Raw genomic sequence first — 26,951 nt, forward strand, 5'->3', positions numbered from 1 at the left:
GGACATTTTCCTATTTGTCCTGGTATCTTCTTTTTAGAGTTTAAGATCAGCTCTCATTATTTTTGCGATAAGAGAGTTTTTATATGCATTTCTGCATGCTGTAAATGAACATATTAGCACCGTGCATGTATTAAAATTTTTATTTTTTCACATTTTAATGGATTATTATAAAATAAATGATAAATTGGTAGGAAAGGAGAGGAAGCAGCGTTGTTTAAGGCTGATTTTTTAACAAAGGGGATTTGATACATTGTTTGAAAAAGGAAACAGCTTCAGATAGTAATGGATGAGCAGTCAGGGTTTAGCTTTGAGCGTCCTGTGAAATCCGCAAGACGAACTCAGTCAAGGTTCGAAGCAGTCACTTGCGGGCGACGGTCACGTTCTCTTCGAAGCAGACCTCACTGGAAGCTTGAGACGTTTCCATCCCCACCAAGAAGTCTTCCCCTCCCCGCCCTGTGCGGTTTCCGGTGACCTCTCATTTCTGCGAAGCCCAAGGTTACCGAGTGACCGCCACCAACGCAGCCCTCCCTCCTGGTTCTGCGTTTCTTTCTTATATGTACTTGTATCAGTCCTGCCAAGTTCCCTGACATACTGTTGTCGTAGACCCCACGTGCCGTTTCAGGCTAGAGTTTGCCCAGTTTTTACTTGTAAGCTGCTACTTTTGTTGTGTAGCGGCTTTAGCAGTGGAACTAGAGGCAGAGAATTGCCAACACTCCAGGAAGCCAAGGGTGGGAGGTGGGTAGGGGGTGGCGCGGCTGGAGAGCCCCCCGGTGGACCGGGTGTTGTTCCAGAACCTGGGCGAATCTCTGTGGCCGCCACTTTCCCGAGAACCATCCCCAGGCCTTAGTCCTGCGCCGCTCCCGCCCACACCTCCAGGTGTGTATTCCCCGCCCTTAATTACTCTTCTAAATTGATAGTTTGCACTTGCAAAGTTACACTGGGAAAGCGGAAGAGAAATTTATAATCATGGATATGGAGAACTAGGGGAGCACAGTCACACTTGCTTTGGTCTGCAGACCCAGGCAATCGAAAACTCAGAAATGGAAACGTGTGCACCTTTCCGGCAGCAAAATTGACTCTGCGTTCTTTGCAGCCTCGACTTGAAGGCTGCGCTGGGAGAAAGTCTGTGCCTCCGGGAAAGTTTGGAAACGGAACTACGGGAGAGGCCAGACATCGGGGATTTTGCGGGCCCTGCGATGTCTTCCAGAGCTTTTCAAGTGGGGAGAGAAGAGCGACAAAATGAAAATGCAACGTGTAGGGGAGCCCGCCCGAGTCCCGCAAGTTGTCGGTCGCAGAGGTGAGCGCGGGAGCGGGTGGCGATGGGGATCCGGAGCTGGAGGCCGTGGGTCTCCAGCCGCGGGTGGGTCCGATCCGGGTGGGGGGCGGTGGGAAGATGATGAATGGGAGGCTTGGGCTACCCTCCGCCCCCGCCTTGCAGGCGGGGCGGGGAGTCCGGCAACTGGATGGGGGAGGAGGAGCACAGAGGGTAGGGGCTCTGGGGGCATCGCGCCAGGTAAGGGAATGAGCCAGGGGGAGGGAGTCGGGGGGTGTGGGAGTTGCTGACTTGTGCTACGTGGAGCCTGCAGAAAAGAAAGAAGGCGGAGGAAGAAGGGGGCTGGCGTCCGCCCTGCTCCCGCGGCCCTCCCTCGGCGCCCCCCTCCCCCGCCGCCCTGCCAGCGCGCCAAAGCCGGAGCAGTCGGGGCCGAGCGGCGGCTGACGCTCCCGGAGCCGCGACGCCCCTGTCCCCCAGCGGAGCCTGCCGGGATCTCGGGCGGCCTGGGCCCCGGCGCCGCCGAGCCCTCCCCGGCCTCCCGGCCGCGCGCGCGGGACCCCGGCGGGGTGGGCGCAGGGGGCGGCCCCGCTCCGGGCGACGGCCGAGGGGCGGGCGGAGGGCCGGGCTCGGCGGGCCGCGGGGCGGGGGCTGCGGGGATTGACCGCGCAGCCTGAAGCCAGCCCGGGGGCGGCGGGAGCCGGACGCGCGGCGGCGGCGGGCGCAGGTAAAGGGACGGGCGCGGCGCGGGGTGGCGCGAGGGGACGGTGCCCTCTGAGCGCGGAGCCAGCTTTCGCCGGGTCCCTTCCGCCGCCAAACGGCGCGCTGGGATCGCGCTGTCCTGCGGCAGACGGGCTTTGTGGCTGTGTGTGTGTGTGTGTGTGTGTGTACGCGCGCGCCTGTGCCGGGTGTGGGTGGGTGTGCATGCTCGCGGGCCGACCTGCAGGAGGCGAGGCGCTCCTGGCCTCCCCAGCCAACCAGTTGATCGAGCCCCGGGAGGGAAGTGGCCGCAGCCTCCCGGGCCGCCGGCCCTCCCGTCTCCCAACCGGGTCAGCGCTCCCCGGGGCCCACGCTGTGCCCCGTGCCAGCGGCCGGGACCCGCCCAAGTGACACGTAGGTGGTCTCCGGTTACCTGGGTCTGGGTGGGGGCCCGAGCAGGCTGGCGGGAGGCGCTCGACATTACCCCCAAGCCGCGTCCCGGTGGACGTGGCCCGCCGGGGGTCCCCGCGCCCCGCAGCGCCGAGCTTCCCCACCACTTGCTTCTCACCGGCCACGCAGCGGTCTCTCCCCGCCTGAGGACTTTAAACTTAAGTTTCTGTCCGGACGCCTAACAAACACGTTTATCAAGTAACTGGGGAATTTAAGGCAAGGGAGGGACGTGGCTTTGAGTTGGTGGTTTTGAAATAGACGGGCTCGTTGTGTGTGTGTGTGTGTGTGTGTGCGCGCGCGTGTGCGCAGGACTAGTTTGTTGTGAATGGATTTACCCATTTATTCTTGTTTTTCTTTGCTGCCATTTGGACTTTGACGTGTAAGAATGACGGTATCCAGGACTTGTTGCTGCCTTCAGTCTGGGGCCTGAGATTGCTGCTTTCTGCTGCTACTTCTCTTTTTTGTTGTTGAAATCCATGGAGGTTTCGTAAATGTGGGTTTCCAGCGAGCGCTGGGTTGTTAAAGTTTCACTATGAACGCGTTGTTTCCCATTGGAATAGATACATATTTACAAACATGAATCTTGAAAACAGGTGACTGCAGTTATGAGAGCAAAATCCTCTATTCCTTCGGGCTTTTAACAGTCCGTGTTTTTCAGCTATTTGCATAAGTGTCGTTTGCCCAGCCTAAGCATAACTGTGAAGCAGGAGGTCTGTTATTCAAAGCTTGCAATTCGGGTCAGAGGGAGACCGTGCTGGTTTAAAACTGCTAAGTTCATTCTCATAAGAAACTATTCCCTTGTCAAATAAGAGTAGTAAGCCCCAAGGAAAAAGGGTGTGTACTGAAGTTATGGCTATTTGGACCGAATTAAATTGCATTAACACACACATGCATAATGTCATCCATTTGTTTCTGCCCTTGATTCTCCAGTTCTGGGGAGGCCAGAGCATATTTGCCCCAAAAGCAAAATTGTGAATAACGATTGGCATTGTTAAGGCTGCATTTTTCTTGATACCATTTAATTTGAGGATAAAGAAGCCAAGTAGCCAGAGAAAGAGGTAGTGTGTGGCGGGAAGGCCGGGCTGAGGGGCCAGGCAGGAGGACTGGGTTATCATAATCTGAGCCCACAGACACACCACGTCCCCTAGCGGTGCGACTTTAGCCGGTTAGGTCAGCTGGTCCTCCTTCTCGGTGTCCTCATCTGGAAAATGGAGGGGTTTGATCATCTCTGCTGTTCCTTCCAGCTCCCCCCCCCTCCCCATAACTACAAACTGGAGGGTGGTTATCCCATGTTAGAACGGTAGGAAGAGAGTAAAGGGAAGTGTCAACTGTTAGTCTGGGAGGTAAGGGGGGAGGGCAGGAAGGCCAAGAGGGTTGAGGAAAAGCAGCAGTGGGAGATGCCTGGAGGGAGAAGAACCTGGAGGTGGGAGTCGGTTCTCCCCTGGTTTTTCTTTCCTCCTGCACAAGGACATCAATAATACCACCCCACCTCACCCCAGTCAGTCGTCCATTACCCATATTATTTATTAAAGTGGGTGAGCTACTTAACCTTAAAATTGACTTGGAGTCTGTAGTCTGACCTGCCCAACTTCCCATTTGCATCGTTGTCTCTCAAGAGGCGAGCTGCTGCTCAGTGCTGAGGGCACTCAGTGGGTCTCAGAAATCTCTGCGAGTGATGGGAAAAGTTACCAGAGATGGGAATGTAAGTGGCAGCCCTTTCAACACCTGAGTTTGAAACGTCTATTTTTATTTGAAGCTAATCTTTTCCGAAAAGTAATTTGATTTAAAAGAAGATTCTACCACAGACTTCTCAAGGTTTTACTGAATCTGTTCTGACTGTTAGACCTACTGGAAAATTCAAAGCAAGTAAAACTCTCACTTGCTAAGTCTTTTTGATACATAATGACAGTCAGTCTGAAGTTCATGATTTTTAGGCAGGAGAATCTTATTTCAAATGCTTAGTAAGGAAAGTTGCAACCTGGGCAGAATATACTGTATCATTTTCACTGGGAAGCTCTAAGTGTCCAAATAACAAGACCTGAAATTTAGTTTGAGGTCACGATTTTAATATCTGTGCTTGATGTGTGGCCTGTCTCCCTTTAATTTTTTTTTTTTTGGTACCTATATGCATACACACTTGAGGAACATGATGTATTTTAAAAGTGAAGTGTGATGTGATAAATCTTGGTTTAAAGTCTGAAAGCTTGCTCTGGCCTTGCTAACTCAGCATCTTATTTGGTTTCTAATGTTTACATACCACGCTATGTTCCAAATCCCTGTAGTGTTATTTAGCTATCTCATGGAGAGCTATTATGGATGCCTTAGAAAGTTGGGAGAAAAGGAGGAAATTTTAATTGGATAAGCAGTTACTGAATTCCTTCGACAGTGGCAGATACAAGGATGAGAAAACGGAGGCTCTAGAAAGAGCTGCAGTACAGAGGGAAAAGATGCAGCTAACTTCAATATATAGCAGCTGGGTTGCATAAGTAAGTGGCAGCTGTAGAATCCAAGAAACTTGGCATGCCAGGGAATGGAAAATTAAATTCTGTCTCTGGGGAAGACTTCACAAAAGGGACTTGAAGGATGAAAATGATGTGTCTCTTAAAAGATGAATGGTGGGGAGTGAACTATGTAGTTGGAGTCCGGGGTAATGAAGGCTGGAAAGATACAAGGCGATAAATTGTGGAGGCCTTGGCTGTTATTTTAAGGAATTGTACTACCTAGGGACAGGGAGGGGGAAGTACGGTTTAACCCCACAACGCAGGAAGACACTGAGTCACAAATACTGGGCATAGAGAGGGCTGAAATGATTGAGAGGTGCCTGAGCCCTGATTCCATTACATACCCTGGTAACTCATGCCAAGTGAGTTTCAGGGCACTGCTGCCAGCTTATCCAGATTATAGAAAGGTTACAGAATAAAGAATATTGCCCCCAAATTGATAGTGGCCTTTTGAGAAATTTAATTTAGTGAAAATTAATGATGTTACTGTGTTACATCTGGACCTTGCGAGGCCCTTGAAGCATGTGGGTTAAAATTGCTCTCCAGGCTCAGAGCTGACCAAGAAAGCATTTTGTTTTGTTTTTGTTTAGGGAAGGGCCTGCTAGTTAATGCTAATTGAAACGTGAATCTAATGGCAACCGACATTCTTGACTGTGTTTATGTTATACATAGTATTTCACAGTGGTTGAATATTTGCAGCACAGAAGAGAATTATTATTAGTTTAGAAATGGGGTTAACGCCCTTGTAAAAGGTAAGGGGGTGATGTTGGGGAGAGGGGAGAAGCACCCTTGGTGTTGCAGTGAGGGCTGACGCAACCACGAAGACCCTTTACTAAGTTTAACCTCCAATAGAAGTAGCTTGCCCAATGCTGTAGATGAATACTTCTCTGACAACCTCCTTTCTGGTCATCTGCCTCTTTTGTTGTTGTTGTTGTTCTTTCCCCTAACTCCCCAGAGCGAAGGTGTATAGCTCATTATCTCTCAGAGAGGAAGACTCTCTGTGGGCTCCATTTGGGAGAAACTTCCAGCAACTCTGGAGGTTTCCTCTCACACCGCAATACCTCTGTGTCAAAGGTGGGAGTGGATGGCGTTTCAGCTGCATGTCAAAGGTGGAGCTGATTTGAGTAAGTCTTCTAATTGCCTTCGAATCTGGAGGTGCTGGGCTAACAAGGAGACAGATGATGAAAGGAGATTAGGTCAGCTGCTTGTTACTGTCTTCTGAATACAATTTGAATGAATGATCCTCCCAGCAGTTTGTTTTATCTTCTGCAAGGGAACTTGGGTTTGGCACATTTAATCAATTAATTAAATTAGTTAAGTTGAAGTAACTCAAAGTTTTTTGGTTTTTTTAGGAGGGGGAGGGAGAGTGCTGGTTTTGGTGGTTTTATTTAAATTCCCTGCCTTTTTTTTTTCCAGCAGGTTGGTATGATTTCTAAGTAGTGTTGTTGTTACTATTATTGACCTGGGGGTGTGGGGCAAAGAAAATTGTCTCAATCCTTGGATGTTGGCTCCTGTCATCTGATCAGTACTGTAGAAACTTCAACTTTGAAGTTCATGTAACATTCAAATTTCTTTCAGAAATGAGAGGACTATTTTACTACATGCATGGATTTAGGCTATAATTTATTTGATTTTTGTGGTGCTGTTTTAAAAAAAAGTGATGTAAGGACAGGGCAGACTCTTAACTTTAGTCCAGTGCTAAAACAAATACGTGTAAGCCTGAATGAGGTAGATCAGGTTGTGTTTGTTTTCTTTAATATGGAGATAAAGGAAAGGGATTTCAAAACCAGCCTCTTTCTCTGAAAGAGAGAAAGTTGGACTAATAAAACCTGGTTATGGATCTCTTTGGGCTGGGATTTCCAAGGTTGAAACTGTTGTTAAAGGAACTCTTGTTCATTACGGCCATCATGTGTGCCTTGGCTTCTTAAGGTTTAGGATTCACTATACAGAGAGGGCTACTGTGAACCATTCCTTTTTAGCAAGTTTTCTTTTTTCCCATTTTCTTAAATCTCAGAACAATAGACTGGACTCGATTTCATGTAAGTCTGCTATACTCAACTTTCTTCCTCTATGTTTAAGTGGTTCTTCTTGACCAATCCCCAAGCTGCCTTCATTCTGAAACTTGGCCCTAACAGAAGGATACTCCTGGCTCTTTGGAAGGAGAAATGATTTGGTGGCAGAGGAAACAAGTTCTGTTCTACCCCTAGCAACACTGAACTGACCGCCTGCTATAACCCAAGCATTGTGCTAGGTGCTAGATGGAGGCAGGGAGTGGGGATGAATAAGGCAGGATTCCTACCCTCCAGCAGGAGCTGAGCTTACCGACATATTAACAGATGATGATTGCAATTCAGTGTAACAGGTGTGACGAGGGAGATAAGCTCAGGGCACTGTGGGAGCACCAAGCAGGGGCACCTGACCCTCAGGGGCATGGGGTGGGGGTGAGGGTGAGGGAAGGCTCCTAGGAGATTAAGATCTGGGAGGAACCTAGGAGATAAAGCAAGAAACACAGAAGAGAAAAAGGTGATCAAGATAGAGGGAATCAAGAGGCTTTTAATTTCCAGTGTTGTTATTGCTGAATGAGTCAAAGTTCCATTCTTTTTATATCTGTAAAATAAGAATAGGCACTGATATTATCTGGTTGCTAATTCTAGTTTTCGTTTACTTGTTCCTTAATCTTTAATTTGTTCATTTATTCCAGATGCAGTAGATATTTGTTGCACACCTACTAGGTACTGGGGAACAGTAGGAAACAAGACATGGAAGGTCCCCTCTCTCAAGGAGTTTGCATTCTATCATATTATGTTAATGACTGAAGTTCTTTTGAAACATCTTCAGATATGGAGCGTGTTTGTTGAGTTTCAACTTTAGGAATGTTTTCTTCAAACTAGGCCCAGTGTTTTCAGGTCAGTTAGCTTTTCTTAACAAGATGAGAGGAGATGGATCCTGGTATTCTCATTTTTGTTTTATAAACTTGAAACTTTTTTTGCCCAGATTTACCTCTTAGTTTACCTCTTAGTCAAGTCTAGAGATAGACGTAACTGTGTCTTATCTGTAGCCCTGGCTTGCTTCCTTCTTATTTCAGATATTCTTACTTGTGACCCAATTTGTGTTTGAGGTTCTATATTCAGTTGATGACTCGCTTCCTAGAATAATCCAAACCTAGCCTTGGTGGGAAGTCCAGACCTATTTTGAGGTCACGCCACAGTGAACGCTGCTTCGTTAATGCATTTTACTCATCCTGTTTAAGTCACTCGGGTATGAGCACAGTAGAAAGTGTTCTCACCAGAAGAAGATAGCTGCATTCATTTATAGAAAGATGGGGGCTTTGTAATGATTCAAATGATACAGATGTGTCTAAAGTAAATGTAATATCCCTCTGCTCTTTCTAGCTTACCCGTCTGATGTAACCAACCCCTCTGTCATGAATTTGTTACACAGCCTTCCATACTTGTACTTTTGCTTATACAAACCTAATGTTTGTGTTTGTATATATTGACGCACGTGGGGTATGTGTCTGTGCGTGCATGTGCTCTCTCTTGCCTCTTTTCGTTTTAGAGAGGCTGTGATTGAGGTTGCCACCGTGGGCCAGACGTTTGAGGTCCCAGAAGCCTGCATGGCTCTTCCTGAATTGGTGCAGCGTGCTATGAGGAATTCCCTGGTGGTCCAGTGGTTAGGACTCCACGCTTTCATTGCAGGGGGCACGGGTTCAATCCCTGGTCGGAGAACTAAGATCCCACAAGCCGTGTGGCCGGCCAAAAAAAACCCCAAAAACAGACAAAAAAAAAGGGTTCTTGTCCCAGAGATGGGAAGGTTGGGCTATTATGAATGGGAAACAAGAAAAGGATTTCCAGCTGCGTGACAACCAAGACAACAAACATCATTGCCCCAGAATGTTATTTCCACCAGGATTCTACTTCATCCGGGTCTCTGGCGAGGGAAGGAGGGGCATTTAGAAGTACGGGGTGGGTATCTGCGAACCTTTTGTTAGGTGCAAAGCAAGGCAGCTGGGGAAGGCCTATCAGCTGCTTCTAGAGCAGAGCCGATAGGGGGAGTTACTCATTATAGGCAGGTTTCATTATGGGAGCATTAAACGAGGCCCCCCCCCCCCAGCAGTCTGCAATCAGCAGATGATAAGGATGGAGAGTTCTTACCCAGGGAGCAGCACAGCCGAAACAGATTTGCCCTTTGTTAAGGGGCTGCTTTGCCATCTTGGACTATGATTTGTTGGGAGAGGGATTATTGTCATGTCGAGAAAAGGAGGAATTCATTCTGTACCCGGTATTTATTATAATTCCACAGAGAACTGCTTGCTTTCTTTCTGAGTAGACACAGAGACCCAAAGGTTCAAAGGCTAGGGCAGGATGACTTGGCTTTTCCAAATTCAGTAGGATCTGTGCTCTCCTCCCTTTATCTGAGACCCTGTCAGTTCAGTTTCATGCAGCTAAAATCTCTGCACGCTTATGAGATTCAGTCCCTAAGCTTGGCTGAGGACACTACAGTAAAAAAATTAAAAAAGGAAAAACAACCACCAAGAAAGTATGGTTCCCTGCTCTCAACCAGCTCCTAAACATGGAGAGTCATGGATACAAATGTCTGAGATCACGCAGACAGTGATAAATATTGTAAACCGAGGTTTAAACAAAGTGCCATCTGAATATCTGAGGATGGAGAGAGTGACTCTACCTTGGAGTAGAGGAAAGATTTGCAGGAGGTTTCTGGCCTCAATGGGCAAGTGGGCTGAGAAGCTCATTCCGTGCAGAGGAGTCATAACGAAGGCCCGGGAGCTGCATGTGAGTGATCAGTTACAATTTGTGGCCGAGTGGCGGTCTGCTTTGGGTCAGTTTTTTTTTTTTTTTTAAATGAGTTAATTTACTTTTGGCTGCGTTGGGTCCTTGTTGCTGTGCGCGGGCTTTCTCTAGTAGCGGCGAGGAGGGGCCACTCTTCATTGCGGTGTGCGGGCTTCTCATTGAGGTGGCTTCTCTTGTTGCAGAGCATGGGCTCTAGGCGTGTGGGCTTCAGTAGTTGTGGCACACGGGCTCAGTAGTTGTGGCTCGCGGGCTCTAGAGCACAGTCTCAGTAGTTGTGGTGCATGGGCTTAGTTGCTCCACGGCATGTGGGATCTTCCCGGACCAGGGCTCATACCTGTGTCCCCTGCATTGGCAGATGGATTCTTAACCACTGCGCCACCAGGGAAGCCCTTTGGGTCAGTCTTAAAGGACCAACAGAAGGGTGCAGGGAGCTTCTGGGGACAAAAAAGGGCATGTCGATGCCATTAGCAGAGAGCAGGGGCATGAGACTATGAGGATTGTTTCAGTGAGGCATGCTGGTTTTAGACGTGTCTAAAACTAAAGAGGCAGAGATTTTCAGCTGGTAGCTGGAAATTTGAGCTTGCAACTTAGCTGAGAACTAAAGCGTGGCAGTATTTAGGAGTACTTGTTATATGTCAGAGTAAATACCAGTGAAATTTATGTGATAAGCTGGAGAGAAGTTTTAGAGTGAGAAAAGTGATATATACTCAGTGGGTTTTAAAAAATTATTTAAAAAGATTTTCTCCCAGCTTTATTGAAGTGTAATTGACAAAACTAAGATATTTAAAGTGTGCAATGTGATGATTTGATATCCGAACACATTGTGAAAGGATTCTCTCCCATTGATATAAGTACTAGGTGTCTTAACACGGACAGTAAGTCATATTTTGATTCTTCAGGTACTTTTTCTATCCAGCAGGTGCTTAAAATAGTTTTGTAGGTTGTCAAACATTCAGTGAACATCCACTATGGCTTCTCTGATGAGGTGGTCCTGGTATGATACAAAGGAGATGGAGTTTCAGTCTGATGTTCCTTTGAGACGAATAAAAGCTTCCGAAACAATCTGTTCCGGCAAAGGAAAAAAAAATCCTGAAAAGAATTGGAAGATTCTTGGTGATTTGGGGCCTGAGTGGAGTTGCAAATATAGTTTTAGTTTACTGCTGTACTAACAGCATTGAGTATCATATTACTGTCATCACTGTAATAAAAGACAAGCTGAAAAACTTCTTAGCCTAAAGCCCAGACTTTGAGAAACCCCAGCAAGTTTGCCATGGGGGTTTATAAACTCTGGTCAGGTAAATTTAAGCTGTAATTGCTTGATGAAGGTTAAAAATAACATACAGTAGAACTTTGCTCTTTACCTGGTTAAAAAAAAAAGATCTTTTCCAATTAAAAATATATTTTCATTTCAGGGAATGATATTGGCATGCCTTCTTGCAGTAAGATAGAGCAAAGATAATCTGTTCTCAGCCTTTTTCTCTCTAAGCCATTATGATTCTTTAAAATTATACTCATTTCCATTTGAAAGTTGTAAAAACAGTACATGCTCATTTTGGAGTTTGGAAAGTCCAGGAGACTCATCCATAGTTCCACTGCTCAGGGATAACTTCCTTATTCCATTTTGGGGTAACTCTTGCAGTTTTTAAAATATTTGATCTTACTGAATATTTATAGCATTTTGCTTTGTATCATAAGTACACATGCCATTAAAATCTTTTACGTTAATTCTCCATTGACCACATGATAGTCACAGTATTTAATATGTATCATATTTAATCATTTCCTATCTCTATTTGCTTCTTTATTCTTTTAAGAGTTTGTGCTTCTCTGCCCATCTTTAGGTACTCATGTTCCCAGAGTTCTATCCTTACTTTAAGCAAGAACCATATATGGACTTATCTACAGAGTAGACTGTGGTTTCTAGCCCTTTGCCATCGACTGTACCCTCTTGCTGGAATGCTCTGTTTCCAGGTATCCATATGGTTGCTTTGTCATCATTTTCATGTCTTAACTCAAATGTCACCTTCTTAGTGTGGCCTTCTCTAATTATCACTACATTTAACATTGTATAACCCTTCCCATTTACTGAGCTTGCCTGATATTTTCTTCTCCATTGCATTTATATTGTTTTTACTTCTTTGATGAGGGAAAGTATTAATTAAAAAAAGTTCCTGTTTTATTTACTGCTGTTTTCCCAGTGTAATAGCCTTAGGGTAATACTTTGCACGTAGAACTCAAATATTTTGAATTAAAAATTTGTTTGAACTGAAATTTTTTGAATAAAAAAATCAATATATTTACCATCTCCACATGTTATAGTAAATAAGACACAGTCTTGACTGCATGAGATTTACAGTCTAGTGAAGGAGACAGCCTCTGAACAAGTAACTCCAAGTGTAATTGGAATTAGGGAGGAAAGCAGGGTCTCCTGGAAGTGTCGCATGGGGATTGACCTTGTCTGCGAGGGTGAGGAAAGTTTCTCTGAGAAAGTGGCGTTTATGTGGAGGCTTGAAAGGTGAGTTCAGATAGGTTAGTGAAACTGGGAGGTGAGAATAGAAGAGGAGGGACACATTGATTAAAGAAAAAGATGCGCTGATTTGATGGGGAAAAAAATCAAGAAAATAGACAAAACTCTGGTTCTCATTTCTTGAGTTGATATTAGGTCATTTGTTTTCAATGGAAGAGTAGTCATTGATCAACTTTGTTGTCATCTTTGACATACATGACTTCATTTTCAATGATTTTGAAATAATGAGCAGTATTTTATTTTAAATTTTGAGTCAGTCATTATTGAGGGAGGAGGCATTTTCATATAAAAGTCTGAAGGTGGCAGTTAAAAAAATGAAGATAGCTTAACTTCTATGTTTTGTGCTAATATAATCACTAAAAATTTAAAACAGTACAGGGAAAGTAAACATTTTTGTTAATACCTGACTTTATTGGGAATGCAACTAGCGGCTCAGTATGACTTGGCTGAATATTGCTTTATTGTTTACATATAAACTTTTGCATAAATTATTGGTTTTGTTTATCATGGTAATTAAGTGAGGTTTGTACAATTTTTACTTATTGTCTATTAGGGATTTCTGTGTCCTGAGGATTGAAAAGAGCATGGTTTCTACAGGTGACAAGTGCAGATATGTTTACTAACTCAGCCACTATAGTAATATTATTCATATCCTCTGTGTCCTGATTCTGTACTTGAGCTGTCACAGACTGATAATAATGGTCCTTTAGTCTCTCTCTACAAATGGGCTTTTGTCAGTTTCTTTATAGCAATTTCTATGTGTTAACATAATATTAAATGCATAAAGATTACTGTTAGGCCTTTATTATGCTTATCAATATAAAATAACCCTTTATGCATTTGGAACTACATGCTGCTATTTTCCTGATATTAATGTTGCCAGTGTTTTCTTCTTTTCTTTGTCTAAGATAATTTCATTCATCCTTCTGATTTTAAACTTTTGGTGTCTGTCATTTTGTTTCATATATTTTTGCTTATAAGCAACATTTAATTGGATTTTAACATACCTCTCTAAGGGAAACTTATTCCTTTAATATTTATTGTTATGGCCAATATGTTTGACCTTAATTCTTTAAGTTTTTTTTTTCTGAGAGGTACTATGAAAAGCACTGGTTTACTTCTTCCCACCAGTATTTAGCTGCATGGCCTCAGATAAATTACATAATGTCTCTAGGACTACATTTTTTATTTGTAAAGGAACAACATGCATACATAAATTTTCAATTAATCCTTTAAAAGTGCCTCGCACACTGAACAAATTAGCTGACATTATTATTATCATTGTTGATGGATTGAGTCATATGAAATTGTTATTTGACTGCTTTTGACCTATAAAAATGGCAGTTTCCTACGGTTCAATCTAATATGCTTTCTGGACTTTATTTTCTGTCTTTTTCTATGTATCATTTGTTTCATATATATAAACTATTTTTAAATGACCAAATCTAGTTTTCACTTTACTAGTGATTGTCTTTGTTTTCCAAATACATTCATGATTCTGTGTTTCTCTGGTTCCCAAAGTCAAAGAACTGAATAACTTTTGATCCCACTCCTCTGCACAACAGAGAATTTAGTATGCCTTTATTTTTTTTTGCCTTCTTGCGGCTTCTCAGTTTCCATCATATTTATATATATACGCAATATATATATTTCAGTGTATAGCTTAAATTTTAAGTATAGACTTTAGAGTTTTGTATTCTAGTTTGTAATAAAATCTGCAGCAGTATTTTGTGTGTGTCTCTAGTTAGTTTTGACCCTCATTTGCACTTGGGGTCCCCTTGCTTATGCTAGTTTGAAAGGTGCCTCCCATGTAGTTGGGGTATGTCCTCATCTTTATCTGGCCAGTTGTATCTTCTGCGTTCCTGAGTTAGACTCAGAATTTTTTCTGCATTTATCAGAGCATCTGACTTGTTGAATTTCCAAAGGTGCAGTGTGAGTCTTTCAGATTCGTGTGGTTCAAGAATTTTCTTTTTACCCATCCTTCACAGAGTTAGTGGAAATAATGCCTAGATTTTGGCTTTTCCCTGCCTCTTTCTAGTACTGCTGCCAGTTTTGCCATTTTGTGCACCTTTTTTTTTTTTTTTAAACATCTTTATTGAAGTATAATTGCCTTACAATGGTGTGTTAGCTTCTGCTTTATAACAAAGTGAATCAGTTATACACATACAATATGTTCCCATATCTCTTCCCTCTTGCATCTCCCTCCCTCCCACCCTCCCCATCCCACCCCTCTAGGTTGTCACAAAGCACCGAGCTGATCTCCCTGTGCTATGCGGCTGCTTCCCACTAGCTATCTATTTTATATTTGGTAGTGTATATATGTCCATGACACTCTCTTACCCTGTCATATCTCACCCCACCCCCTCCCCATATCCTCAAGTCCATTCTCTAGTAGGTCTGTGTCTTTATTCCCGTCTTGCCACTAGGTTCTTCATGGCCTTTTTTTTTTTTTTTCCCTTAGATTCCGTATATATGTGTTAGCATACTGTATTTGTTTTTCTCTTTCTGACTTACTTCACTCTGTATGACAGACTCTAACTCCATCCACCTCATTACAAATACCTCCATTTCATTTCTTTTTATGGCTGAGTAATATTCCATTGTATATATGTGCCACATCTTCTTTATCCATTCTTCTGTCGATGGACATTTAGGTTGCTTCCATGTCCTGGCTATTGTAAATAGAGCTGCAATGAACATTTTGGTACATGACTCTTTTTGAACTATGGTTTTCTCAGGGTATATGCCCAGTGTGCACCTTTTTGAGCATTTTGGTGGGAGGTTGGGAGGAGTTGTATTGGGACATTCAGTTCAGTGGCTTTCCAACTTTTTGGACCATGACCCATAGTTAGAAAGAGTCATATATATATGAAGAAAATGGCAGTTTCATGCAGCTTACTACATATAATAAACATTATTATACTCCCCATTTCTGTTATAATCTGTTCGTTTTCATTTGAAAGAAGTGTTGGTCATAATTTAGAAGTTTTGAAAACACTGATCTGTCTGTGAAGGGTGGTTTGAAAAACACTGATCTAGTTTGTTGCTGTTCTATGTGGAATTAGGGTTATTCATTCTTCTACAGGTCTTTATTATATACACGGTACCAGTTCTTATGCTAATAGCTGGACTAGAGTGGGGAATAAAGCAGTGATCATCACTGGGGGCATGAAACAGAGTCCAGTGGGCAGGAGGATATTGACCAAATGAGCACCCAAACATATATGGACAAACGTGATGAGTGTTACAAGGGAAAAGCACAGGGAGTTTCAGAAGAAATTAAATGGGGAACCTCATCTGACCTTGGGGTGATTCAGGATTTCCCTAAGGAAGTGACATTTGATTAGATCTGCAGATTGAGAAGGGGTTAACTCAGTGAAGGGTCGAGGTGGGATGTGTGCGGGATTGTAGAGTCATGGAAGAACTGAGTAATGTAAGCAAAATAAAGTACTGGAAGTGAACGACAGATGGAAGGCAGACCTTTTTGTTTGATGAGTTGGCATTTTTGTGATACTTAGTGGGCCTTCCTGTTTGTGGCCTTTTTTTCACTTGACAAAAGTCAAAGAGGAATAGAAAGAATGTTTTGGGGGAGGTGGGTGCCAGTGTGTTTGAAGCAGTTTTGTATTATAGCAATTTTGTGTATTGCTAAATAATAATAGCATTTGTTGCAGGTATGCTCTGCACTGGAAACTGTACAGAGCTCTGTGTGGATGTGGAGAAGTAGTTTTGGTTGGATTAAAAAAAAAATCCTATGTAGTGTAATTACCAATCTAGTAAGTGTGCATAATTTGTGAGAAAGTAGAACACTGAAGTTAAGTTTTAGTAAGTGGAGATCTGATGACTGAATGAGCATTTCATAGCTTCTTAGTGATTTTTTAAATAATGGTTTGGAATTATTGCTGTGTTAGGATTTTTATTTTTTATTTCCTTATTTTGTCATGATAGGGCTTTAGGGTTCATTCCCCTGCCCCCTTTTTAAAGCTGGGTGAAGAGTTCTAAAATATTTTAAATTGGATATCCATAAATTAAGTGGACTGATTGTGACTAAGTAAGACAGGCGACCATAATTCAAGTACCAGTTTCCCCACCGCTGTCCATGGGGCCTTTGACAGGACCCACCCTTTCCAGGCCTCAAGGTCCTTGTCTTGAAATAGAAGATTCAGAAAAATGTGCACAAGTCATTCTCTCCATCGTATTATGCAGTGACTTCATGCTTTTTATTTTCAACTTTGCTCTGGCTGTTTCACCTTCAAAGAATTGATGTTCTTGTGCCACTGAGCTAATTTTGTCTGACAAGCTCAAGCTAAACATGGGAGAACTCCAAGTATTTGCATCCTTGGGAGGCTCAGGTGGTACAAACATCTTGACATTGGACACCAGCACTGATACTTCTGGAAACACGAAGAGTGGGCAAAGATGAAGACTTTCCTGAGCAAATTCTTGAGACTTTAACATCATAGTTTGTAGTTTGCCCACACTTGAAATTACATTGGTTTTTAACTTTTCAGATTCAGTGAGGGTGAAAAAATCATTATCTTAGGTTTATATGCTGGATGCTTGCTTTAGGGGAAATGTGTAGTATCTAAATTGTTATACATAATCCACATTTTATAAAAACCCATTGAACAGTAGTGATGTTATATCAAAGAAATTTAAAGGGCTAAGGAATCCCATGGAAGACTAATTCAGTTATAATGACTATTGCAAGTTTAAGGAATATTGGACAAGGATTGGGTTTTCTGTGAAAGGGAATGAAAAGTACTTGGCAACTCAGCTTTTCTTACCAGTGTGTTAAATCAGTTGATTAAAATACATTAGTTTTGGTAATTTCAAAATAATTTTCAGTCTTCCAATTTCACTGACAAGTACTTTATTTCACTTGTTCTTATTTTTGAGGAAAATATATTTGAGGAAACAAAAGATAAGATTCATGCTTTTTCTTTTTGAGCACTACCTAATTCCTCATTCATAATAAATATTTATTCAGGAAGTCCAAGTAACTGTGGGTATTTTACTTAGCGTGTTTTGGTATTGCTTCATCAGCTTATATGCCTTTATTTGCTGTTGAATATCTTCTCCTTAAGCTGATACTATGTGGAAACCTAGCCAGGACCTCAGGCTCCCCGTCTGGGACAAGGCAGAGGCAGGTCACACAGGCGGTGTTTGGGATCAGGTTGGGCGTAGGTCCAGGCACGTAATAGGTATGGATGTTGCTCAAGGCTGGTTCTTAGAAGTAGGTTGGATTAGAAGGGGTTGGAGTCATGGGGTTAGGTTAGGTTCAAGGCTGACAGAGCCAGGAAGATGCACAGAGTGTTCTCATGCACCACCTAGTATTTTAAGGCAAGGCGTTCTGGATAGCCGTAAGAGAGAAGCTGCGGAGACAGAAGTCGAAAGCTCCCTGAAGGAATTTTCTTTTCAGAGTCGGGAGCATCAGTTGACCATCTCTGCTTGTTCAAGGGAACCTGGATGCTCTAACAGGGCTGTGTCACCATTACCTCGGGGAGCGCAGTCCCCACAATCCTCCAAGCCTTTGGGCACCTCAGAGTGGAGGGATACAAATCACAAGTTTTTATTTGATTCAGGGATTAGGGACCTTGTTGAATACCTTCTTCAGGAGTGTGAATCAGCCCAGGTTTCATGTCTGTTCCTGCAAGAGATTTCCTTTAAAACAGATTTAACATTCCATTTTGGGGAAAGTAAGTATTAACCCTGGCCAGTAGCTGTCATGACGGAGGTTAGTGGACTGTTTTGGGCTTATTTTAATACGGGAAGGATGCACAGAATTTTTTACCTACCCAAACCCCTTCCTTTTTCTGTTTTCATCCTATTTTGATGGTGGAATAACTCCGCTGGTAGAAAAATTTTCAGCAAACACATATTAAAGTATTTAAAACTGTCCAACTCATCTAAAAATATTTGTTTTTATGTAAAACACTGTTTAGAGTATTCTTTAAAAAGTTTTAAAAATTACTTTTGAAACCACATTATGGCAATCTTTAAATAAATCACCTGTTCATATTTGCAGTTCCCCAATGTAATATATTTTTCATTTAATCATGTTAGTTTTATGGTCTGTTCCCATTATGGTCTATTTTATGATGTAATTCTACCTAGAGGTAACAAATGTGTTTTTGTTTCTACTGACCAATTTCTACCTATTGTTATATGTGACAATATAGTCTGAATCATTATATTTTTTATGGCTTAATAGTAATCCATTAAGTTGTTAAACTATTTTTCCTTCAACTATTGCCCTATTTTTGGACATTTAGTTTTATTTCTCATTTCTTTGCTATTTTATTTTATTTTATTTTTTGCTATTTTAAAAAAAACACTGCACCCAACAACTATCTATGTAATTTTCTGAGACTAAGAGTGAGATCACTAATTTGAGAGTAGTATCATTTGGTTTCTAAGTAGGTTTAGAAAGCTTATTAAGAAAAACTTTTTAAATTACAAAAGTATGTGTTCATTGTAGAAGACAAAAGAAAATATAAAGAAGAAAAAAAAGTTGTTATAATCCCCGCCCAGAGATAGCCATTATCAACTTTATGGGCTATTTCCTTCTAATATTTCCTCTGCACATTTTACTAGTTGGTTGAAATCCTGCTGAGTACAGTGAGTATACTGTCTTTTGTCTTAATAGTGTATCATAATTAGAGGTGACCTTAATTCCATTCAGAAGCTCTACTTCACTGCAGTGAACACCTTTTTCTGTGTTTCGGATGATTTGTTTAGGGTAGATTCCCAGTTACAGAATGTACTGCCTCAAAAGGTAGGGATGATTTTTTGACTAGTGGTGAAAAATGATTAAATCAATTTCCAAAACAATGATAACACGTTATACTCCTACCAACCGAGTTTGAGAAAAATTTAAAGATAGAAATTTGCATGAATGAAATGTAGGTTTGTAGAACTTGGAAAATGAGTAGAGCAACGGGAAGCTTTGATAATAATTGGTCTTGGATGACACTGAGTGCAACTGACCAGACCTTACTGGTGGATGTACTTCTTTCCATTGCGCGGTGATAGCCTTCATTCCTTTACAGTTCCGTGTTCTAACAAATAGCATCTTGTAGCTTTCTTTGGTCCTGTACCCTTTGAGTGGACAGATTTTAATGTGCCATAAAATATTTTGGTTTTAACTGCATTCACTCTCTTGACTGATTGTGGAAAATTCCTGGTTAATATGCTTCTGCAAAAGAACTGGTTAACTACTAGAAAATGGAACAAGTACTCGAATAGCAAAGGATTAAAAACTAAATAGTATTTATACCTGTACTTGTTTGGTGTGTATTACTCATATTAGTCCCCATAAGTTTTATTTTCCTCCAGATGCCAGTTGGTCTTGAGGCCAGGGACTACTTTTGCTCTTTCGGGGAAATTAAGTGAGCTTCCTTAAGAGATAGTTAATTTACCATTTCATCCATATCTAGAAGGAATCACATGTAATACAGTTCAATTTGATATTCAATTAATGGTCACTTATTAGACTCCACAGATACAAAGATGAGTAAGATGGAGGCCTTGTCTTCAAAAAACTCACAAATGGAAGAGGTGGGAACTAAATGAAAATACTGTGTGGTGAATGAAGTGCTAGAAGTTAGTTACTTGAATATTTCCCTACTGAGGGTAAAGAAACTTAGTAAGCACAGGAAGGAAATGCAGGAAGAGAAAGTGAGAGTGTGAGTTTCAGGAGAGACCAAGGCAGAGGGTCCCCCTCAGGGTCCTATCCATGTATTAGGAAAAGGCCACACATTTCACTGTCCTTGCTAGTAGGTGACATGAAGAGGGGACACAAACAACTGTATGATCCAGAGAGCCTGCAAGTATAAGGGCTAAACAAAGGGCACAACTCTTCATGGTGCTGGGAGGAGAGAGGATTTTATTAATGGTTCTTTAAACATTCAGTATGTTAATGTAATGAACAATGTCTCCAAACACAATCTTTACAATGAATATAACCGTGGGGTTAGAAAGACACCAACAGCGTTGCCCAGTAGGGGTCAATGGCATAATGCCAGAGTTTGTCTCAGAAAAGCAATTCTGTGGGAGCCAAAGCAACAGTTCAGACAAGTAGCTCTTGGCTGGTGTAGCTCTGTACAAGGATAGACATTTCACATTCCTCGTGGAATAATGGGCTAGATACCTTCCTGGATATTGCCTGTGAATGTTATTCCTTCAAAAATAATATTTTTGTTAAGTATTGAGTAGCAGTGAGTTTGAGGTTATACAGCTCGACACTGTATCCTTTCCTCATACTCAGGTAAGTGGGGAGCTGTGTGCTTTAAGTGTCACCCCTGCTGGGCAGCAGGAACGAGGATCAGAGTGCGACCACATCCTATGGGAATACCTACAGGCATGTTCTGTAGTCTTTCCACTTCAAGGAGTAGAAGGAATAGAAATGATGGCCCTGACGTTTTATGCCTTTGGCTGGAGTTTGCAAAACAGGCAGTCTGTGTGCTACATGAATTTGGCCCCATATGCATTTTCTTTGTTCAGTATAAGGTTTTAAAAGGTGACATAGCCAGGCAGGCATTATGATTAGTCCTAATCATGCAGAGTTGAGATCTGTTTTCACTAGATACTTCATTTATTTATGATACCTGGTTGGTCCCTGGAGATGTTTGTGTTTGTGACACCTGCCAAAGTATGATCACAGTATAACTTTCCGAGGCAGCATAGAACAGGTAGTGATTACTCTGGGTGGGGAGGAGGGTCATAAAAGGTTTCGTTGAGAGGTGGTTCTGAGGCTGGGACTGGAAGGATGAAGTAGGTGTTGGCTAGGCACAGAGTTTGGGCAAGGGAAGGTGTTCCAGGAAGAGCCAAGCGCGTGTGTAAAGACAGTTGTGTGGATCAGCATTATGTGTTAGGGCAGCTTCAAGTAGATCCAAAGTGCTGGTGGTTCATGAGGATGGTAGGTTATGGCTGAAGTGGGAAGTAGCTGGAGGACTCAGTATGCTGTGCTCAAGGATCTTGGACTTGAGGCAATGGGAAAACATGGAAGGGTTTAAAACTGAGCATTGGCATGCTAGATATCTCTTCCAGGAAGATTAGTCTCCACACAGCTAAGGGAAATGGTGGTAGGGGGAAGGGACTTGGAATATCCTAGGGGAGATGATTAGGGCCTGAATTAAGGCAGTGATAGTGGGTTTGGAGGGAAGGAGTCAGATGTGAAAGATGTTCGGGAGGAAGAATTGACACAATTTAGTGAATGGGTAGATATGGTAGGCGAGGGAGAGTGGGGAGTAATGGTGAATGAATGGTGATTCCATTGACTAAGATGGAGAAGTAGGAGAGAGCAAGGAGGGCATGGGAAGTCTGTGCGTTTGCCAGGGCTGCCATGACAAAGTACCACAAACTGGGTAGCTTAAACAATGGAACATTTTCTCATAACTGGAGGCTAGAAGCCCAAGATCAAGGTGTCGGCAGGGTTGGTTTTTTTTGAGGCATCTCTTGGCTTGTAGATGGCCCCCTCCCTGTGTATCTTCATATGATCTTTCCTCTGTGTGCATGTGTCTGTGTCCCAGTTTCCTCTTCTTCTAAGGACACCAGCCATATTGGATTAGAGTCCACCCTAAAGACCTCATTTTAACTTGATTACCTCATTAAAGACCCTATATCCAAATAAGGTCAGATTTTGAGGTACTAGGTGTTAGGACTTCAACATATGAATCTTTGGGGACACAGTTCAGCCCATAACAGGAAGGATGAGGAGTGTAGTTGGTACATGTTGAGTTTGAGATGCCTGTGGATATGCAGTGGTGGTTCTGGAATGCGTTGAGAGATGTGAGAACACAGCTCAGAAAAGTGCTCCAGATTTGGTAGTTGAAACCGTGGGAGTAGATAGTTACCTTGGACCATGGTACCCAACCTTGTCTTATTTTAAGAATCACCTTGTGGGGGGAGCTTTTAAAGTAAATCACACGCAGGGGCTCCACTTGAGACCCTCTGACCCCATCTTTGGGACAGACACTGGGGCATCCACCTCGTGATTCTAATGTGCATCCAAGTGTGAGAGGAGTGTCTAGGGCATGTGATGGGTGAGCCAGAGAAGATGTATGAAAGAATGGCCCAGATCACTCAAGTGATGGCTGGAAGGGGAGAGCAGGAGGGGAAGGGCAGAATTTAAAGAGCCTTCTTGCCTGATGTCCACTGATTTCTCCATGATGGTTGTGAAAGTTATGGAGCTTATTTGAGAGGATTAAAGGCTTAGAAGAGATACCAGGAGAAATGGAAGACAGCAAAGAGCAGTGACACCATTAATGGCTGCTGTCATGAGCTCTGCTGAGATGAGAAGAACTGATGAGCAGTGACATCTTCATCTTGTCCATACGTTTTCTCCATGGGGCCTCTGGAGGCTGTGAATGGGGGCAGAACTCATCAGGATTGAGGTGTTAAAAGGCAGAAAGGAGTGTGTGAAGTAACAGGCTGGTGGTGGGGTGGCCCGTGACATTTAGGCTGGATATTGTGGGAACTGAGGCTGGACAGAGCTGATGAACAGGGGACAATGGAGGGGGTAGGAAGCTGGATATTTTGACATCCAAGGGCAGATAGAGTGTATGTGAGTGCTAACAGCTGTACGGATGTACAGTTCCAGTTAGAAAGGAGATTTTGAAGTGTCATGGGGCAGTTCTGGGTAATGAGGGGCTAAGCAGAGAGGTCAGATTTGGGGGTATGTTGAAATTACTCTTGCTAATGACTTGCTTGATGACTGAGTTGTTTGAAGGAGGGAATGGAGGGTAGGAGGGATTTACTAAATAACCTTTAAGGTCCTTCCAGCCCTATGATTTAACAAAATGTCATTTTTTTGAGCCACTGCTATCCTTTTTTTCCTTCCTTTTGTTGTTTTGGAATCCAAATACAGCAATCTGGAAAGTAACCATTTAACACTTCTATTTTTATTGATCCCCTTGTAACTGTAAATGTTTGACAGGTTATGGCCTCTTTACATGCCGTTGGAATCTATTAGGGCACGTTTCGTAGGGTTCACACAGGGTGAAGTAGTACATTGGTCAGAAATGTCTCCACCAAACAGCTGGCTTCTGAGGCCTGTAAGGAGCAATTATGACAGGAAGGAGAGGAGTTACTGAAGTTCCTTTTAAAGGTAACATTAGTTGGATTCATCTTTTACCGCATGGCAAAGGTCATTGTTACTACATTTACCATTTCGGGTTAGGAGTTTAACCTCTTTATTGTGGATTTGTTGGTCCTGGGCGTTTTAGTTTTGCGGTAGGATGTTTTGTCTGCAGTTTGCATCTGTATTTGGAATGAGAACGAAGTATCGTTTTTAAAGCTAGGACCCAAAACAATGGAAAGAACTGTGAGGGCACATTCTGTGTTCAGTGGTAGCATTTCTTGTGGATGTTGGAGGAGATAACTTTGACCCTCATCCTAGCATATAAAGATGACTCTTGAATTCTTGTTGCAGCAAATGCAGACATCAACTACTTGGATTTTGAGTTTGCTTATTTGGGGAAAAGCATTTTCTAAATCACATCAAGCTTAGTATTAATACAAAAAAGCTTGAAAATTGTAAGAGTGAAACTCCAGAGCGTTCACAAAGCTACAGGCTGAAATCCAACTGGTGTGTCTTGTATAGTCACAGAAATCCCCCTCCTCTGTTGCTTGGGGTTTTACTTTTTCTCTCCTCTCATTCCTTGCCTTCCTTTTCTTCTTTCTTCTGGCAAGTCCTCCACATTGAACAGTTTCTCAGCTTTTTACCACCCACCTCCAAGGATCAAGTGTCAGTGAATAATTGCTTTAGGATATTTATTTCCCTAAATTCAGCCCCATCTCATACGCTGCCCTTCTCCTCATTCTCCTACTACATCCCAGATACTGTTCTCCCTGTAGGGACAAGTTTGGTCTGGAACTAAAAGAAGGGATTACCAGTACTGGCTTCTAATACCAGTTTAACCATCAGTTGAAACCAGCCCAGATTGTACTAGTCAACTTGGATTCTGCCTTTGTGGACCTACAGGAGATAGAGGCGGAGGGAGAATGAGAGGATGAGAGAGAATGGATGGATTTGTGTGTGGTTAAGCGGTAATCACTTAGCAACCGTGAAGGTAGGGCATGGGTTCTTGCCTTTTACTTTGCATCAGAATCAACAGAGAGTATGTTTAAAATGCGAAGTCCTGGACCCTCTCACAGAGATTCTGATTCAGGCAATCTGGGAAGGGTTCAGGACTGCATTTTTAACAAACTCTACTGGTAGACCACATTTTCTTTTTTTTTTTTTTTTAACATCTTTATTGGAGTATAATTGCTTTACAATGGTGTGTTAGTTTCTGCTTTATAACAAAATGAATCAGCTATACATATACATATATCCCCATATCCCCTCCCTCTTGCGTCTCCCTCCCACCCTCGCTATCGCACCCCTCTAGGTGGTCACAAAGCACTGAGCTGATCTCCCTGTGCTATGCAGCTGCTTCCCACTAGCTATCTGTTTTACATTTGGTAGTGTATGTCCGTGCCACTCTCTCACTTCGTCCCAGCTTACCCTTCCCCCTCCCTGTGTCCTCAAGTCCATTCTCTACATCTGCGTCTTTATTCCTGTCCTGCCCCTAGGTTCTTCATAGACATTTTTTTTTTTTTTTAGATTCCATATATATGTGTCAGCATACGGTATTTGTTTTTCTCTTTCTGACTTACTTCACTCTGTATGACAGACTCTAGGTCCATCCACCTTACTACAAATAACTCAATTTCGTTTCTTTTTATGGCTGAGTAATATTCCATTGTATATATATCCCACATCTTCTTTATCCATTCATCTGTCGATGGACACTTAGGTTGCTTCCATTTCCTGGCTATTGTAAATAGAGCTGCAATGTACATTGTGGTACATGACTCTTTTTTTTTTTTTAAACATCTTTATTGGAGTATAATTATTTACAATGGTGTGTTAGTTTCTGCTTTATAACAAAGTGAATCAGTTATACATATATCCCCATATCTCTTCCCTCTTGCGTCTCCCTCCCTCCCACCCTCCCTATCCCACCCTTCTAGCTGGTCACACAGCACCGAGCTGATCTCCCTGTGCTATGCGACTGCTTCCCACTAGCTATCTATTTTACATTTGGTAGTGTACATATGTCCATATATACACTACCACTCTCTCACTTTGTCCCAGCTTACCCTTCCCCCTCCCTGTGTCCTCAAGTCCATTCTCTAGTAGGTCTGCGTCTCTATTCCCACATGACTATTCTTGAATTATGGTTTTCTCAGGGTATATGCCCAGAAGTGGGATTGCTGGGTCTTATGGTAGTTCTATTTTTAGTTTTTTAAGGAACCTGCATACTGTTCTCCATAGTGGCTGTATCAATTACATTCCCACCAACAGTGCAAGAGGGTTCCCTTTTCTCCACACGTCTCCAGCATTTATTGTTTGTAGATTTTTTGATGATGGCCATTCTGACCGGTGTGAGGTGATACCTCATGGTAGTTTTGATTTGCATTTCTCTAATGATTAGTGATGTTGAGCATTCTTTCATGTGTTTGTTGGCAATCTGTATATCTTCTTTGGAGAAATGTTTATTTAGGTCTTCTGCCCATTTTTGGACTGGGTTGTTTGTTTTTTTAATATTGAGCTGCATGAGCTGCTTGTAAATTTTGGAGATTAATCCTTTGTCAGTTGCTTCATTAGCAAATATTTTCTCCCCCATATTTTCTTTGAGAAACTTTTAGGGACTTTAATTTTTATAATTCTCAGTTTCACAGTAATAGCATATTTCAAGGCTGGACCCATTTGAAGTGGCTGTTATCTCAAACTATAGACTTTATTTCATGATAGTGTGTTCTTTAAATACCTCATATCTGAAAATTAAAATGAAAACAAGTGAGATGTAGGTTTCACCGTGTTCTGGGTTGGTCAGAAGCACCCAGCAAGGGTACTGTATTGTGTTTTAGGTTGTAAAAGGGGTTGTAAAGGATCTATGAGATAGGAATTTTGAGAATGGAAAGGAATAAATGGGTGACTCGACCTCTCTTGTCTTCCTGATCCACCTTCAGGTGTTGGAAGGATGAGATTCAATTTGGTTACAGAAGAGCAGCTGAGCCCCCTGGATGGGCTTTTCAGCCGGATGATTTGAACTATATTTAAGAGAATTTCTGGCGAGCAACCTGCCCAAGGACTTCATGGCTGGCCTTGGAAGGGACTGAGCTTCCTGTCATTGGAAGTGTTCCAGCAGATACTGGAGAATGTAGATGAGATGAAAGCATTGGGGAAGAGGTAGAACTAGATGACCCCAGCAGTTTCCTTCCAATTGTGAGATGCTACTTATTTCATGAACAGCACACTTAAAAGTTTTAGGATGCTATATAAGAATCCAAGGCGAAAATAAGACTAGGTAAACTATAGTTGGTCAATGGATTACACAACTCTCTCTGTCTCTCTCTCAGGCTCACAAATGATAAATGCCAGGCTGGTTTTGGGTTGCCTTTGAAGTTTATTATTTGCAGGTGTAGAAGCTCTTAGTTTTAGCTTGTAATGTTTCGGGACATGAAGTGCTCTCTTGAACTGTCTTTGATGATTTGATGTTTATACATCGGTTCTGCTGTGAATTTGGAAGGCACTGCAGAATCACTCTTTTAAAGATCAGCGGAAGGCTGGATAGAATAAATTAAAAGTTTTCTCCTGATATTTTGTAGATTCTTGTTCTTTGCCTAGGGATCTGCCTTCGGAG

General features: G+C 42.5%; 1 protein-coding gene across 4 annotated transcripts in view; it reads left to right on the forward strand.

Moving 5' to 3' along the window:
• Positions 1-1,118: 1,118 nt before the first annotated feature.
• LPAR1 (lysophosphatidic acid receptor 1) overlaps positions 1,119-26,951 on the forward strand; it is a 160,351-nt gene continuing 134,518 nt past the window's right edge. The window contains exon 1 of one of the 4 annotated variants that reach the window (XM_068552994.1): positions 1,119-1,297. The gene's annotated coding sequence lies outside the window, so the exon portion shown is untranslated. Of the gene's footprint in view, positions 1,298-1,479; positions 1,514-1,910; positions 1,998-2,189; positions 2,384-26,951 lie in introns of those variants that run through there. The other 3 variants (XM_068552995.1, XM_068552992.1, XM_068552993.1) reach the window with 3 other exon arrangements.

This window comes from Eschrichtius robustus, chromosome 10 (genome assembly GCF_028021215.1).
Source record: "Eschrichtius robustus isolate mEscRob2 chromosome 10, mEscRob2.pri, whole genome shotgun sequence".
NCBI lineage: Eukaryota > Metazoa > Chordata > Mammalia > Artiodactyla > Eschrichtiidae > Eschrichtius > Eschrichtius robustus.